This window comes from Staurois parvus, unplaced genomic scaffold (assembly GCF_062004578.1).
Source record: "Staurois parvus isolate SC_StPar_1 unplaced genomic scaffold, SC_StPar_1.0 ptg000491l, whole genome shotgun sequence".
Lineage (NCBI taxonomy): Eukaryota > Metazoa > Chordata > Amphibia > Anura > Ranidae > Staurois > Staurois parvus.
This window is the reverse complement of record NW_028318287.1, coordinates 1,356,127-1,374,732: the sequence shown is the minus strand read 5'-3', so window position 1 is coordinate 1,374,732 and position 18,606 is coordinate 1,356,127. Positions and strand designations below refer to the sequence as shown.

The window sequence follows — 18,606 nt, the reverse complement described above, 5'->3', positions numbered from 1 at the left end:
CAGTCTTTTGAGCGGCCCACGGGAATACTTCTTATGGTGTGATATGATGCGTTATCTGGCCGTATCAATTGCTTCGAAATGGAAGTGCAATACCTTGTTTTAACCACTTCTAGACCGGACACTTTTACCCCCTTTCTGTCCGGACACTTTCACCCCCTTCCTATCCAGGGCAATTTTCAGCTTTCAGCGCTATCACACTTTGAATGACAATTGCGCGGTCATGCAACACTGTACCCAAATGAATTTTTTACCATTTTTTTGAGACAGATAAAGCTTTATTTTGGTGGTATTTATTCACTGCTGGGATTTTTATTTTTTTTGCTATGTAAATGAAAAAGTCCAAAAATTTTGAAAAAAAGTGTTTTTTTTAATAAAATTTTGCAAATAAATAATATTTCATTATAAATCTTTGCCAAAATTTATTCTGTTATTTTTTTAGTAAAAAAAAAATCCAAATTAGTTTATACCAAAAATGATAATTTTTAAACATTTTTTTTACATTTTTTTTTTTAATATTATTATTTTTTATTTTTTTAATTTTTTTTACATACTGTCACCCTAGCAGTACAGTGTCACCATGGTGACACTGTACTACTTGTGGGGGGTGATGAAGATTTTTTTTTTTTTTTACACATTGCTTTTACACCCATATAGGATGTAAAAGCAATCATTTCTCTTTCTCTCTGTGTGCATTCTTGCACTCATTGAGAAGTACTGTGTGAGCTGTGATTGGTCACAGCTTGTCACATGGTACAAGCCTGTTGTGAATAGGCTTGTACCATGTGACCTCTGTGATCATTCACAGATTTCACACGTAGTAAGCAATGATATCACAAGTGACATCTTGCTTACTACTTTGCATGTGATCACTGATTGGCCAATCAGTGATCACATGGTCGGGACCTCGTACAGAGGTCCCGTCCGACGATCGGTGTTTCACTGTGTCCGGAGAACACAGCGGGCACCGGATCGCGGTGCTGCGCGCTCCCAGGGAGCATGCACAAGCAGGGGCGGGGAGGCCGTTTATAAACGGCCACCCGACCCTGCACTGCCACCGTCCAGCCGTTTATATGCAACGGCCAGTCGGGCAGTGGTTAAGTAATAAAATATTTTCATACAGTTTTTTACATTATGGGCCGGCATTGTGATTTTATTTTGAGAACTACCGAGTAACTCTGTTGGATATAAAGATTGCGGCACGGGCGATCTTTTTGGCAAGAGGGTGGCCGGAACAACACTAAAGGCGCATTATAGCATAGGTCTATGTCATCTGTAAGCTGCTGACCTTTTGCATGGATTTGGTGTCACTGGGTGTTTTTAAAAAGAGCTATACAGCACTGTACCTCTTTTGGAGGACTTTTTGGAGAATTATTCTTTTCTGGACTCACTTTATCACTTTTATTTCTTTGAGTAATACACTGTCATTATATTATGTAAGTTGTTGTATTGTTGTATTGTGTAAGTGTTGGCAGCTGTATTTTGATGAGGGATTATATCCTTTAGCGCAGAGGTTTCTATTTAAATAAAATACAAATTAATTATGTACCGCTATTATTTATTTATTTTAGGTGCTTATATAGCGCCGTCAATTTATGCAGCGCTTTACATATATATTGTACATTCACATCAGTCCCTAACCCTCAAGGGGCATATCTTCTATTAAAAATAAAAACAGAATCAAGACAAAACACAGACATTGTTTGCCAAAAAAAGTATTAAAATGACATTTTAAATAAAAAAAATGATTGTGGCAGAAAATGGCTTTCACCACCTTATGGAGAGGGACATTAGCACAACTTTGTTATTTTTACACAATTCACAGGAAGAGCTGCAGATTCCATTACATTTCCATGCGGTTTTCATATGTAAACATTTTATATAGAAGAGGCATTATGTAAATGTTTACTATAAAACATGTAAAATAAAATTAAAAAAAAAATACTGCAAAAGAATATGACCCAAAGGCAACAATTATGCAAAATGTTGAATACAAAAGAAAGGTGCTACACACAAAAAAACAATTGTGCAAAAAAAAAAAAAAAAAACCAAAGAGCAAAAATAACCCACTACCAAATTTTCTTTCAAATAAAAGAACATTCAAACCAAGTTTGGTGACCCATTGAAAGAGTGACTGCAATGAAAGAAAGACTGTCAGGCAGGACTGATAACAGTGCAGCATTGTCAGCTCATTCTAGGAAGTTAGGAGCTCACACAATTTCTGGCAGGATCGACAGGTATATTTTTGCACAGATATACCAAAACACTTTCAATGGTATGTTTAAAAGAGCAATTGTTGGAGTATACATACATTTAAAAGCCGAACGTTGCTCAATAAACCATTCTATTTTTACCCAATGCCTACAACATTATTACCTTTTGCAGGACTCCTGTTACATTATTTGGTTATTTCATTCCTCCTGTCCCCCTTTCTGCAGCACATGTGCATTCGGGTCCGAATTCCAGACATCTTTCTGATTGCACAGCTAGCTGCTGTTGTCTGGATGACATGTGTAGTCACATCTTCAACAGCCAGGAATCCCATGATAACTTGGCCCTGGCTAAGAGTCTTAGCAGTCCCTGACCTCCTGAGTCACTCCAAGTCTGCCAAGTAGGACAGTTAAAAAAACAAAAAACAAAACCTGGGCTGGGCTGTGTTATCATTTGGTCCACCTTGGATTTCAGGAACCATGAAGGTCCAAGATGACACATAGCTAGAGGCCGCCAGCATCTATCCTAACAAAGAGGAGTGAACGTAGGGAGCAGATTAGGCAAAATCGTATCTTAAATTTGCCGGTAAATGATGTAGCAATAGTAAGAATAATTAGCCAAGCTGTTTTTTAACCTCCCTAGGGGTCTGATTATATATATTAGAGCAACTTCTCCCAACCATTCAAGAACAGTTTGGCGACGAACATTGTCTTTTCCAGCATGGAGCACCTTGCCATAAGGGAAAAGCGATCATTAACCTCCCTAGCGGTCTGATTTTGTCAGTATTTCTGTGCTCAAAGCGGTACATTTTTTTGCATGGAAATAAATTGTTTTTTTATTGTAGGCCTGTAATTCTTAGGAATAACTCACTGAAATCTGTCTGAACAAGAGTCTAGTAAACATCCCGGGTATGATAAAACTTGAAACACGAAATCATAAATTAAAATATAATAAATAATTATAAAAAATAATAATATAATAATAATACATTTAATTCAATAATATAATCAAACCAAAAACACTGAAATTTGAAATAGAGCACCAAGTTCGCACATCGCTGAGCAAAGTCGCAGAATCGTTTTCAGTGTCTGATGAGGAATTTCCCCCACGAATCATTATCACTCATTTCTGCAAGTGGTTCTGATTTACTATCGCTGTTCTCTAGCCGGTCTAAAACCACTTTTGACCTAACGGGTCGCTTTTTGGACGCCATGGACGTTTCTCAGTTTCCAGGCAATAAGAACAGTAAAAATGCAGGCAGGGCGCCGGACAAAGCACTCGGGACAAAATGTATGTGAAATGGTTTGATACAGGAATGTTATACTATGTGATTTTAGTGTATTTAGTGAATGTCACTTTTTTGCATTTTTGAATTTCCTGCCAGTTCCGTCCCCCGTACGTCCCGACGTCGCAGGAAATGGAACCCAGAAGACAGATGCCGGCATCGGCTGGAGGACATTGCCGGGGACACTGCAGGGTGGACATCGCGGGAGCGCAGGACAAGGTAAGTGCTGGAGGGATCCCGGAGCAGCGCTGCAGTGTATTCCTGAGTGTAGCTCGGGGTTACTGCTTGTGGTGCTGAAACTTTACCCCGAGCTACACTCAGGAATACCGCCAGGGGGGTTAATGTTTGCATGATTCAGCTCCATTTTGAAGTCCTTGAATGCTATCAGTGTACAGTTTTGAAATGAGAGGTTTATACCCCAAAAACAGAGCTGAAATCAGCAGACGCCCCTAGTAAAGGAGGGTGCTTCATGGTATTTATATCAGAAAGTATTTATTAGGCATGCAACAATTTTCAACACCGTCAATGCGTTTCGTGGCTATAAGGGACACTTTATTAGGATCTGTATACACTGTAGAAGCCCGGACTGCACCCGGACACTCCTGATGTAAATACCATGAAGCTTCTTCCCTTACTACAGGTATCACTGCTATCTTCACATCCATTATTTGGGGGCCTAAACCTTGCACCTTATTGCACACCAGGATCATGGTACTGTCAGATATATGATATTTGTGAAGGGCCCTGAGGAGCATCAAGAGCCACCAAAAACTAAATCTATATGGAGACAGACATATTCTCCACAAGTGCTAAATCAGCTGGCTTGACCCCTAGCTGGGCTTCTTGCAAACTTACAGATGTGAGAACACCCGTTTGTTCTTCTACTGATTCTTTTCAAAACTTGAACTTTTCTGTTTAAAATACTATAGTGTATTTGTATCTTTCTGATATCATAGTTGCCTCGTCTTCTTTCCTTTTTCCTCAAATGTTTTGAAGAATCTTTGAATTTCTCATTTAACAGGTATACTTGGGCAGCACAGTGGCTCGGTGGTTAGCTCCTATGCCTTGCAGTACTGGGGTCCTTGATCAGAACCCTATCTACTTCACGTTTGTGTGTTCTACCGTGCTTGCACGGGTTTACTCCTACGCTTGAAAGACATATTGGTAGTTTAATAGGCTCCTGTCTTAATTGTCCGTAGTACTGTGTGCATGTGAGGTAGGAACCTTAGATTGTAGGCTCCTCGAGGGCAGAGACTGTAAGGAAAAATGTCTTATTAACCACATGTCGCCCAGCCACCGCCTATAAACGGCGGCAGGGCGGCGCTCGTAGGCAAAACAATGTTTTAAAACGGACCTCCGCAAAACAGGGGGCGCGCATGAGGCGCGCGTCTGCCCTGCCTGTCCCACGGGTGTCCGCAGCAGGTGTCAGCCGCCGGGTCACGGCCGGTTTTTACCAGCCGTTTTCCCGCGATGAGCGGTAATCACTGACACAGAGCAGGGCTGCATTGTTTACACACAGCCTGCTCTGTGACGGTTCCCCGAAAAGCTGCAGAGGGAGAGAAAAATTTCTCTCCCTCGATCAGCTCCCCCCTCCCTCCCCCCGTCCAGTACACACCCCCGCCCCCTAGTAAAACACTTCCCTTACACAGTAAACTCTAAATATGTTAACCCCTTCCTCCCCAGTGACATTAGTACAGTATCAGTGGGGGTTTTTTCACTGATCACTGTATTGGTGTCACTGGGGATGTCAGTGACCCCAAGTCAGTTCCCCCCCAGTGTCAAAATGTCCGCCACAGTCCCGCAGTCCCGCCATAAGTCCCTGATCGCCACCATAAGTAGCTGATCGCCGCCATTATTAGTATAAAAAAAATTAAAAATCCCAGTATCTTTCCCGCCATTTGTAAACGCTATAACTTTCACGTAAACCAATTAATTTACACGTATTGGGATTTTTTTTAGCAAAGACATGTCGCAAAATGTATTTTGGCAGAAATTTATGACTAAATTTGATTTTTGCATTTTTTTTTACTGGACATGTTTTATAGCAAAAAGTCCAAAATATTGTTTTTTTTTTCCTCAAAATTGTCAGCCTTTTTTTTTATAGCGCAAAAAATAAAAACCGCACAGGCAATCAAATACCACCGAAAGAAAGCTCAATTTGTGGGGGAAAAAAGGATGTAAATTTCATTTATGTACCGTATTGCATGACCGCGCAATTGTCCGTTAAACTAGCGCAGCGCTGTATAGCAGAAAAATGGCGTAAATTGCAGTATCTATACCATAGTTTGTAGACGCTATAACTTCCACACAAAGCAATCAATATATACTTATTGGGATTTTTTTTACCAAAAACATGGAGCAGAATACATTTTGGCCTAAATTTATAACCAACTTTGAATTTACTATATATTTGTTATAGCTGAAAAGTAAAAAATATTGTTTTTCTTCAAAAGTTTTGGTCTTTTCTTGTTTATAGCGTGAAAAAATAAAAAGCGCCCAGATGATCAAATTACACCGAAAGAAAGCTCTATTTGTGTGAAAAAAAGGACGTAAATTTCGTTTGGGTGCAGCATTGCATGACCGCGCAATTATCAGTTGAATTAGTGCAGCGCCGAGTAGCAAAAAGAGGCCTGGTCATTAAGGGGGGTAAATCCTCAGGAGCTCAAGTGGTTAACTGGCATCCATCTATTTTAGAAGTGTGAACAAGTTAGTTCCGTTTTATATGTCACTTGTAACAACTCTTTGTTTCATGAATTCAGTTTCCATTCTGTAGAAATGGAACTGCCTTATATGGTGGTCTTCAGTCATTTGTGGTCGTTCTCTTTCTTGATAAGAGTGCAATATTTCGTTGGTCATTACAATATTTCGTTGGTCATTACAAAATTTCATTGGTCATTACAATATTTCGTTGGTCATTACAAAATTTCGTTGGTCATTACAATATTTTGTTGGTCATTCTGACTTTGTATAAACTGCTAGTACGCATTCAACTTTCAGAGATTTAGCTTGCACACTTCGGTGTCCGGAGTTTCATTTCTCCTGAGTTCAGAGGTTGGTAATATCCGAGGACATTTAAAGGGCTACAGACATAGGCTGAATCCTTGCAGGGACTGATGTGAATGTACAGCTTGTAGAGCACTGCGTAAATTGTTGGCATTATATTAATATTTGAAATAAATAAAATACTTTTATGCAACAGGATTAGTAGTTACGCAGTCCTGCCTACTCTTGGACACCCTATGGTCCTCCGTTGACCAGCTTTTCTTCACTTCAAATGAGTTTTGCATTTTAATTTAAGTCTATGTCCCACTTGAAATAGGTCAGAAGGTCAACTGCACCTGACACTAAATTCTGAATGGTCTTAGAAGCATCTCCAACTGATGCCATCAACACAAGCCCAAACCATATGGACATAAGCCCTAACCCTACATACAGTATGTCCAGCCCAACCCACCTTCATGACATCGATTATGCTGAAGAAGACCAGGAGCATATACTTTGCATCATGGGAGGATAGCCTGGTTTAATCCCTCTTGCTTCAGACCTGATCAGCTATTACTTTCTGAGTATCCACATACAGATAGACAAGAATTAAAATGTTTGCTTATGTACATGGCGGCTACAGCTCTAAGTGCTTTATATTGCACCAATGGATTCTGTAGCAATTGACACAGTCCATGCAACCATTCAAAATTGTCAAGCTGCTTGTGAACTAAAGGGGCTAGAACAGACATGCAAGTATATGGGCCATCTGGGTGAAAGCATTTTTCATCCATTTTTGCACCCCGGTGTTGCTGATCTCCAGAAGTTGCACTCTAGTTATAGCTGCACGGCATTTCTCAGGATGGGTTTCCTGATGGCAGCCCATGCCTGCATAATGTGTGTTGAAATGGCCAATGGTAATCTTCAATGGAAGCCCAAATAGCAGGATGGCAGTGCAGGAGAACAGAGCTTTGTCACCCAATACCAGGAAGTGCCTGAGCAAGGACCTTTCATGGCAGGATTGACAGGGATTACTGTACTAAAATCTGCATATTTAGAAATATTGAAGATGTAGAGATTTGCTGGATTGTGGGAAGAAAAAGCAAAACACGGCATCACCAACACAGGGACATTATACAAACTCACCGGTGACTGCATCCCTGTGCAAAAACTGAAAGCAGGACTCTGGTGCTACATGTGCCATTCCCCCCCTCCCTTATGAAACCTGCTGTTATGGTGGAGGTTAAGCCACATTCAAATTTGTAGATGCTGAACACCAGATGACATAAAAGGCGCACTTTAATTAAGCTCTGCATTCGTCAATACATCACGACTTTTTTTTTTTTAATGCAAGTAATTAAGTACCTGACTTGGTATTGGCTCCTTGCAGTCCCTGTACTGCAGGGCCCAGACTGGGGAAGAAAGAAGCAGCACGAGAAGCCAATCAGCTCGGCTGCAATTTCTTGGTATTAGCCTCTTGCAGTCCCTGTACTGCAGAGCACAGACTGGGAGAAGAAGCGGCACAAGGGGCCAATCAGTCGTGCCGTAGTTTCTTGGTATTAGTCTCCTGCAGTCCCTTTACTGCAGAGCACAGACTGGAAGGGGAAGAAGCAGCACAAGGAGCCAATCAGTCATGCTGCAGTTTCTTGGCATTAGCCTCCTGCAGTCCCTTTACTGCAGAGCACAGGCTGGAAGAGGAAGAAGCAGCACAAGAAGCCAATCAGTCATGCCGCAGTTTCTTGGCATTAGCCTCCTGTGGTCCCTTTATTGCAGAGCACAGACTGGAAGGGGAGGAAGCAGCACAAGGAGCCAATCAGTCGTGCCGCAGTTTCTTGGTATTAGCCTCCTGCAGTCCCTGTACTGCAGAACACAGTCTGGAAGAGGAAGAAGCAGCACAAGGAGCCAATCAATCATGCCGCAGTTTCTTGGCATTAGCCTCCTGCAGTCCCTTTACTGCAGAGCACAGACTGGAAGGGGAGGAAGCAGCACAAGGAGCCAATCAGTCATATTGTAGTTTCTTGATATTAGCCTTTTGCAGTCCCTGTACTGCAGAGCACAGGCTGGAAGAGGAAGAAGCAGCACAAGGAGCCAATCAGTCATGCCGCAGTTTCTTGGCATTAGCCTCCTGTGGTCCCTTTATTGCAGAGCACAGACTGGAAGGGGAGGAAGCAGCACAAGGAGCTAAGCAGTCATGCTGCAGGTTCTTGGTATTAGCCTCCTACAGTCCCTTTACTGCAGAGCACAGACTGGAAGAGGAAGAAGCAGAACAAGAAGCCAATCAGTCGTGCCGCAGTTTCTTGGTATTAGTCTCTTGCAGTCCCTGTACTGCAGAGCACAGACTGGAAGAGGAGAAGGAGCCAATCAGAGATGCTGCAGTACAGTGATAGGAGCCTGCTGATAGAAAGAGACAGAGATGAGCAAATCAGTCTGCTGCTTCTCCTTTCACTGTCCAGTCACAGGCTGGGGGAGGGACAAGACCTGTACCACTTCTGCAAATCAGGTCTCCTGCCCTGCCAGACAGGGCTATGCTGCGTGGCAGGGCTTGTAGATCTCAGGAATGGATGGACAGAAACACATCCTTTGGCAGGTAAAGCAGCTCCCTTATGTGTACTTTGACTGTTTGCATGGAGTTCAGCCTTAATAAAGTTCTTAAAAAAAAAAAAGTTCCAAATAATTTTGGTCTTTCCCAGCATTCCAGAGGGCCTAGCAAGCCGTCTTCTCGCTCCCCCGGCCCATGAATGGACTTTCTGTGTGTAAACAACCTGCAGCGTTCAGTTCTGCTGCACAACGTACGTATTTGCTCAAATCCTTAAGTAGCTGAGACCATCCGGCACACCCCGCCCCTCCACCCCCTTCTGCAGCATGTTTCCTGCACCGCTCTTCAAAAAGAAAGTTAGAAAAAAAAGTAAAATAAATAAAAAAAGTTTCTTCCTATTGAGTTTGTGCCTTGCAGACAAGGTTACCCCAGAGCAGAGCTGTAATCCTTCACTGAAATAGGCTTTATTGATTACTCCAGGTCTATTGTTCACTTTTCAACTCCCCCAAGTTCAAGTTCACATTGCAGTGTTACATCATGTCTGGTTGCTAGCGGCAACCAGACAGGGCTAGACGTGACTTCCATTACCAACGAACCCTCCTCTCCCCTCCCACCAGTACCCCGTCCCCCCCCCCCTCCTTTTTTTTGGACTCTGACGTTGCAAAGCCCACTGCAAACATCGAAGTATTCATTTTGGTTAAATTATGACCCCCACCGCCGGCAAACCAGTGGGACCCCACACTTGTGTGTTTAATTAATCTGTCTTCCCCAGACACTTTGGAAAAGTTAGACAAAGGGCCAATTATATGGTTTTGCTTTGAGGACTTTTAACAGGGGGTCTATTTGCATGGGAAAAGAAAGTACAAGATTCCATTGAGGAGTTGAGGATTTCCCCCTCTTTTTTTTTTTTTTTTTTTACCCCCTGCATTTCCCCCAACAACATTTTTCTGAAATACTTTAGCTGCCTAAGGAAGAGGATGTGAGCCGCGATTCAGCAACACCAATCAGCTTCATGACATGTTTAAATTTAAATGCTAAGCGCATACACTCGGAGTTACTTTAAAGGTTAGTTTTTAATCAATAGAAGGTGCTGAGTAGGGAGTTTTATTTTAGCTGTGCAGTGCAGCTCTGCAGCCTTTTGTCTGGTGAGACGGCATTTTAAAACTTTTTTTTTTTTCCCTCCCTTCCTCCCTCCTTGTTGCTGAAGATGGATCTTGCAGCGCTGTGCAGAGATTGGAGTTCTATTGCACCCTGGGGTAGGAGTGCATCAGTCTTCATTGCAGAGGGAAGGGTAACTTCTTTTTGCTGTTAAAGCAGAACTCCAGATAAATGTTAAAAAAAAAAACACCCTTTGAAGGCATAGTCTACCTTGATACCATGGGGTTGATTTTGAGCCGAACCCCGAGTTTATTTCCAAGCTGGCCCAAACGATTTCCTTTATTAACAGATGCGTCGGCTGTGAGCATCGTATAAACCAGGGTTCCTCCGGAGGTTGCTGGGGTTTCCTTTAGCAATAAGCAATTTCTTCCTCTCAGATACGTTCCCACTGACACCATGATTCTTTAGAGCTATCTGAGTTTATTTCCAAGCTGGCCCAAACAATTTCCTTTATTAACAGATGCAGCGGCTGTGAGCATCGTATAAACCAGGGTTCCTCCGGAGGTTGCTGGGGTTTCCTTTAGCAATAAGCAATTTCTTCCTCTCAGATACGTTCCCACTGACACCATGATTCTTTAGAGCAGTGGTTCTCAACCTTCCTAATGCCGTGACCCTTTAATACAGTTCCTCATGTTGTGGTGACCCCCAACCATAAAATTATTTACCCAGTAATTATAATTCATGAGTGTCGTTTTACCTCCAATACTGCTGCTTTCTACACAGTAGCTGCTTTTAACAGAGTAGCTGCTTTCAACACAGCAGCTGCTTTCTACACAGTAGCTGCTCTTTACACATCGGAAATATGTGTTTTCTGATGGTCTTAGGGGACCCCTGTGAAAGGGTCGTTCGACCCCCAGAGGGGTCGCAACCCACAGGTTGAGAACCACTGCTTTAGAGCTATCTGTAAGGGGGGTAATCCCAATGACCAAAAATGTAAGAAGCATTCTTTTCACTGACCATCACTCTAATGCAGGGGTATTGAATTAAAATTCAAGGTGGTCCGGTCACTAAACTTTTTTTCTGGCTGAGGTCCTAATAGGGTGTGCCCATCAGTGTGCCCACTTACATTAGGTGTCGCCATCAGAGGGCAACTTTACATCATGTAATTCCCATCACATCAGGTGTGCCCATCAGAATGCCCCTTTACATCAGTTATCCCCATCACACTGCCACCTTACATCAGGTAATCCCGTCAGAGTGCCCCCTTACACTCAAAGTACCCTTTTCTATCATATTTCCCCATAGAGTGCCCCTTCACATCACATTCCCCATCAGAGGGCCCCTTTCTACAGTATGTGCCCATTTGTGCCTCTTAACATAAAATGTACTCATCAGAGTGCCCCTTAACATAAAATAAGGAGCATGCTGATGGGCACATTTTATATTAAGGGGCACTCTGATGGATACATTTTCTGTTAAGGGGCACTCTGATGGGCACAACATAGAATGTGCCCATCAGAGTGCACCTAAATATAACATGTGCCCTACAGAGTGCCCCTTAATATAAATGTGCCCTACAGAGTGCCCCTTAACATAAAATGTGCCCATCACCATGCCCTTTATTTTCTGTTAAGGGGCACTCTGATGGGCACATTCTATGTTGTGCCCATCAGAGTGAACCTGAACATTAAATGTACTCATTAGAGTGCCCCTTAATATAAAATAAAGGGCATGGTGATGGACACATGTTATGTTAAGGGGCACTCTATAGGGCACATTTATATGAAGGGGCATTCTGATGGGCACATGTTATATTTAGGTGCACTCTGATGGGCACATTCTATGTTGTGCCCATCAGAGTGCCCCTTAACATTCAATGTGCCCATCAGAGTGCCCCTGTAAGACTACACCCTACCTTGAGGAGCTGTGCCGGGATCCTTGCTGGACGCTTGTGTACAGGCAGGGAGCGGGAGCCGGAGAGAAAGTGAGCTGAAAGGAGCGGGACGCACACGTGATGTCATGTTGCCATGACAACTGCCCTGCTCAGCAGTGGATCTGTCATTTTGTGACCGTTGCTCTAATGTATCATGAGTTTTAAATATAGTCAGGCCTAAGAATGGCCATAGGGCACACCGGGCATGTGCCCGTTGGGCCAGGGGTGCCTAAATAAGAGGGGAGGTGGGGGTGGCATACCGTTCCATTCACGTCTCCTTCTCTCCCTCCTGCAGGCTTTCAGCAGTTGCAGGAGAGAAATGGATGGATCGGGACTCCTCTATATGTTGCCCCATTGACCCTCCTATCTATCTTCTTTCCGCTGCCCTCGAGCCCCTGTCCTCTCCCCTGGTACCCATGTGCTCTCTTTGGGCTCCTGTGTGTGCTTTCCCAGCCTCCCCTCCAGTGCTGCCGGGTTCCCCCCCTCCCTTTTCCCACTGGTTGCTGCAGGTGATCTGTCAGAATGATGAGTGGGGAAGGGGCTGGTAAATGTCATTTAATGGCGCCTTCCTTGTCTGAATGGACAGTCAGTGATTGGTAATGGACACTGACTTTGTTCATTCATAATTGAGGCATAATAAACTGTGTTTTCTACACTTCAGTTTGTGAATGAACGGGAAGCTCTGTACAGGGCTGTGTCCTCAATCTCCTTTCTCTGTCTCAAAGGTTAGGGGTCTGGATATAGTATTTTTGGCAGGGGTTCCCTGATACCCGAAAGTTATTTCAAGGGTTCCTCTGTGTTGAGAAAGGTTGATATAAACTGCATGTATCATCGGCTACATACAGGATACAGCACTGTGTTGTGCCTGCGGTACATGGACTTTGTTCCCAGGACATAATCAGGTAGAGCTGAGCGATGCTCAGCCAATCACAGAGGAAACCTTGTATTTTATAAAGGAATACAATGCCTCCTCTGATTGGATGAGGTGGAGAGTCGGACAGAGGACATCACAATCTCCACCTCAGCAAATCAGAGGAAACCTTGTACTCATTGATGAAATACAAACTTTCCTGTGAATGGCCGGGCAGCTCTCAGCCCATCTTAATTTTGTTCCGGGAACGAGATGGGAAGCCCTGTACCGCTGGCAGGACACCATGCTGTATACTCTGTAGCTGATGCTACATACAATGTATATAGAACAGACAGCAGGTGCATGTATTAGTAAAGGAAATATTTTGTTTGGGCCAGCTTGGCCCAAACAAACTATTTAAAATGAAAATAAACCTTGGCTTTACCTTGGAGTTTGGCTTTAAGGAAAATAGACTGTTCACTTTGTAAGGGAATTTGCCACAGAACTTAGTGAATGAGATGACGCGCTGCTGACTTCCATCATCTAATCATGTGCTCAAAAATGCTTTTATTTTTATTTTCCTTGCGCATGATTGGATATTCTTTGCAAAGAAAAATTTCACCGCATTCACTGAGCTCTGGGACAAAGTGAACGGCCTATTTGCCTTTAGCAAGTCAATCGGCTTGTTGCATGTTAGCACCCATAGTTCTAAGTATGAATGGGGACTTGAAGTGATGGGAAATCCAAAATCATACAGTTTTCCCAGAACAAGAGGCTTCCAGTAAGGATGCCTGCTCTATAACAACTGTCCAAGAGGGCAATTCCTCTTATTTCCTGTTGTGTCTCCAGGGCAGGAATTGATGGTAAATCTCCCTAACAGGACACAGACAGCAAAAAGCAAAAAACTTGTAAAAGCTAACAGATACCCACAAGGTTGTCCAATTGGTGTAGCTATCCAATAGTATTGTAATGGTGTGTGATTGGGTTGCTAGGTAGGAACCTTTTACTCCCCATTGGACCTCCATAGTTTTCTTTGTTTTATGGTGCAAAACAAGAACAACTAAAGTGCCCAAACAGTGTTCATTAGTCCACTTGTATTCCAGTAAGGGTCAAAGGGACAAAAAAAGGAGCACACAACATGTTTCAGGGGTCCAGAAATGCCCCCTTCATCAGGGCTTGCAATAAGAAACAATGTATCAGAACTGAATGACTGGCCCTTGGATAGTATTTAAGGGCTCTAGGAAGAGGTGGCAGGAAAATGTGAAGACTGAAGAATCCAAAGGTAAAATAACACCTCAGTTAAGCGAAGAGTGATTTCTTTGTAAGGGAGAAGAGGTCTATCACATTAGGACACTAGCATAAAAACCAAGGATTCATGGAATGGCGTAGGCTTACATAGTTAGTCTGGCTGAAAAAAGGCAAAAGTCCATCCAGTTCAACCATAGAAAAAAGAAAAAAAAAAGTTATAATCCTACACCCACAGTTGATCCAGAGGGAGGCAAAAAAAACCCCCAGCAAAGCACGATCCAATTTGCTCCTGCTGAGAAAGAAATTCCTTCCTGATCCCCCGAGAGGCAATCGGATATTCCCCGGATCAACTTTACCTATAAATGTTATATCCAGTTTTATTCTGTGTATCCAAGAAAGAATCCAGGACTTTTTTGAAGCAATCCACTGAGCTGGCCACAACCAACTCTTGAGGGAGTCTATTCCACATTTTCACAGCTTATAGGGGAGGTGCCCAGGGTGCATGTCCCCAAAAGCCTGGCAAGTGTCTAATCACCTGAAGGTACCAGTCTATATCCTAAGATCTACAAATACTCACCCGTATACTGTACAATTAAGTATTTTATCCAGTGTGGTTGATGCTGTAACGTTAACACATTTTGCTAGCAGCTGGTTTGACAGTTGCAAACCCTAATGATTGGGTCATTTTTGGACCCCTGAAATGTGTTGGTTAGTCCTTCTATTGTCCCTTTGACCCTTATTTGAATGAAACTGTATCTAGACTATTGAACAGTGGTGTAGTGCTTCTTCTTGCAAGAAGAAGAGGTTACAAGCCCTGTTGATGGGGTAATTTTTTGGACCTCCAAAATGTGTTGGATACTCCTTTTATAATTTTTTTTTACTTTCGATACACACAGCTGCTACACTGATTTAATAAAATCCTGTGGCACAGTTCACGGTTGCAGGACCTGATTATGGGTTCATTTTTGGACCCCCAAATGTGTTGGTTACTCCTTTTTATTGTCCATTTGACCTTTATTTGAATAAAATTGTATCTAGACTATTGAATAGTGGTGTGGTGCTTCTTCTGTTTCTTCTCCTTGCAAGAAGAAGAGATTACAAACCCTGATGATGGGGTAATTTTTTGGACCTCCAAAATGTGTTGGATACTCCTTTTATAATTTTTTTTTACTTTCGATACATACAGCTGCTGCACTGATTTAATAAAATCCTGTGGCACAGTTCCCTGATAAAGGAGAAGCTGCAGGCGCTGATGATGTGGTCATTTTTGGACCCCCAAAATGTGTTGGCTGCTCCTTTTATTGTCCCTTTGACCCTTACTGGAATGAAATTAAATTGCATCTGGACTACTGGACAGTGGTGTGGCGCTTTCTCTTCTTCTTGCAGTTTAGCAAAAAAAAAAAAGACAGGGGTTCTCTCCAAGAGTTCTATCCAAAGAAAAAGTTATGCCTATGTCCACGCTTTAAGGCAACAAGTATGCCTTAAGTTAATTTACTGTCTTCGCTGGTTCCTTTCATACTGCGGGCTACAAAAACTGAAAGAAAATATAGTGACTGAAAATGTTTTAGTCTATCGGCCATCAGTTTAACTTCTCAAAACCTAGGAAAGGTGACAAAACTGCTGCCATCTTGTTTCACCGCACCACATTCATCAAAGCAGCAGCTGCCCATTAATGTACGCTCCCGCGTCCTCCTACCGTTCAAGGTGAAACCTCGGAGACAGTTCTGCAGTCCGATGTAGATCTTAGCTTCCCTTTCTCCAGTCAAATGAAGAAGTAATCTCATCAGATTGGAAAGTGCTGAGTAAGGATTTAATAAACCGCTTGCAGATGTGTGTCATCTCCAAGGTATTCAACTCATGTAATGCAAAACAGCCCCACGTAGAATGCTCTTATAAAATCCCATTTAACCATTGAGAAGTGAAAGGGGTTTTACTGTCCTCCAAGGAGCTCTTTTACATGATTCTTCCCCCCACCACCACCCCCCCCGTTCCTAATTTACTGCGCCATGAGCGTTGGAACACTGATCTGCTTGTGTCGGAGGACCGCGCGCTGGTTTTATGGACCATAAACAATATACTCTTAGCTGCATCCTAAACAGGAAGTTCCCTGCACCGACATGGCTGCTGGTCTGTGACCGCCCCATTTTTTTTTTGATGGACGAAAGCAGAGCCGCTTTTGACAATTTCATCAGCGCCGGAACTGCCGACGCAGCACTTAGAGAAATTTGATTATAACTTTTACATTAAGGTATTTCTCTGCTGAGTTTTCCTATTCTCTGCAGTCGGCTGGACAGAAACTTTCGCCCTGCGGATGATGTTCCAGCTGGAGGCACTGAATCTACACAACCAAGGTCAAACTGAAAGAGAGAATGACTGGAGGAAAGGGAAACGATACTGCAGGCCAGAAAAAGTAGCCAAGTGGGGCAGCTGGCAATGGATTCTACCTAAGGAGGCCAAATGTACAAGGAGGCCAAATGTACATGGGTACCTGGTCTTCTGGGATGCTAGGGTTCCTATGAGTACTATTTTAAGAATACTTTTTTTTTCTATATATAGCTCTTTAAAGGCTGCATAAGGAGTACAAGGAGGCAGTTCATTACATATGCAGGATGCGCTTCCTACTTAGCCGTGCTGCATGATGACTGTGCGCCAGTGTTTCCTGCAATGCAACTCCTGTTGTCGAATTCATGTGAAATAGACTCCCTCAAGAGTTGGTTGTGGCCAGCTAAGTGGATTGCTTCAAAAAAGTCCTGGATTGTTTCTTAGCTACACAGAATATAACTGGATACTAACATTTATAGGTGAAGTTGATCCAGGGAATATCCGATTGGCTCTCGGGGGATCAGGAAGGAATTTTTTCCCTGCAAATTGGATCATGCTTTGATTTGATGGGGTTTTTTTTTGCCTTCCTCTGGATCAACTGTGGGTGTAGGATTATAACTTTTTTTTTCTATGGTTGAACCGGATGGACTTTTGTCTTTTTTCAGCCAGACTAACTATTTAACTATGTAAACATAGACTCATTCAGCAAGGATGCTAATATACAGATAACCACTATAGGGAGGTCCAGTCAATGTTTATGCGATATATGCAAGTAAAGCTGCATCAAAAACTATTTTCAATAAACTTTAAAAACTCTAAAAATACACTAAAACCCCTTTAAGATGATGTGGTCTTGTGACTAGTTGGACGCATGGAATTTACGGCATGCTATTGCCAATTCACTCCATAACACACCTGTATCAGAAATAACCAGTTACAATAATTAGAAGAAGTGACTGGAGATTTTTGATCATATAAGGCCTGATATACATATGGCAGCAGCACTTACCCGAGCATGTGTGTACAGAAGCCATTGGCTTTCCCCAAGCACGACTGCTTACAGCCATTCACTTATATTACGCTGAGTGTATGGCTCCCCAGGTGCCAGAAACTTCTGGGGGATTTACACCCCAGAATACAGCAGCTGCTAAGTGACTTGACTGTGTGCATGAGGCCTAAAAAATAACAGCAAAAAAACAAGCTCAGATAATCCGGGTGCAGCCACTCTGTGATGACGTCATACATTTATCCATGGAGCCTGACATAACGTGTGACGTCATCACGCACAGCGGCCATGTCCAGATTACCGGAGCTTGTTTGTGTTCCACTACTTGTGATAAACAGTATCTTTTTTATATTATGTAAGAGCTCACCTTGAAGTTTTTAATAAAGGAGTCTTTTAAATTACTACAACATGAGGCTATACTTTCTTTTCTAATTTCCATTGAGGTTGGCATTTACATAGAGAGAAGTTATATTTGCCTGGGCTGTTTGGGATCATTTCCACAAGCACTTGTCTTGTCCCCGGTGGAGAAGTTCTAAACTCAGTGATGATGTTCCTGCACTGAAGAATCTTGGTTAATAGCACCTGAATTTCAGAACTGGAATTCTTTTTGAGTACACTGTGACCATTTAGAGACTGTTATTTGTGTGTGTGATTTGGTACATTTTGGCATAAATTATTCATTTATTTGCAGATCTTTTATTTATATGAACTTTCATTGGTATTTTTTGTATGAATTAATGTCTAATTACTAGCACTACATAGTTTTCTGTTTACATAAATACCTATTCTTAACAAGCAGGAAATAAGCTTTAAAATGGACTCACTGACCTCAGTAGTTGGAGGAACTGTGGTATAATTCATTTTTAAGCTTTACAGCAGAAAGTACTTTTGGTTTCATTTCATCGGCTCAGTTCCCTCTGCATCCCCCTAGCAATGATTAGGCAGACTGACAGCTTTATAATCTCTAATGTATAAACAAAGCAGGTGAATAGGAAGAGGTGAAAGGGCAAAGTGCCGAGACCAGACTTAAAAGGCTTCAATGCTTCTCTTTTGAACTTTGATGATGAGTTTCTCCAGGGTGCCTGCAGCTACAAAGGTCAGGGAGGGCTTATTTTAAAGTTTCTTAATGGCTTGTTAA

General features: G+C 42.5%; 1 protein-coding gene across 10 annotated transcripts in view; it reads right to left on the bottom strand.

Moving 5' to 3' along the window:
- The window catches only part of NFIA (nuclear factor I A), a 535,857-nt gene that overhangs the window by 11,910 nt on the left and 505,341 nt on the right, over positions 1–18,606 (bottom strand). The window lies entirely within an intron of this gene.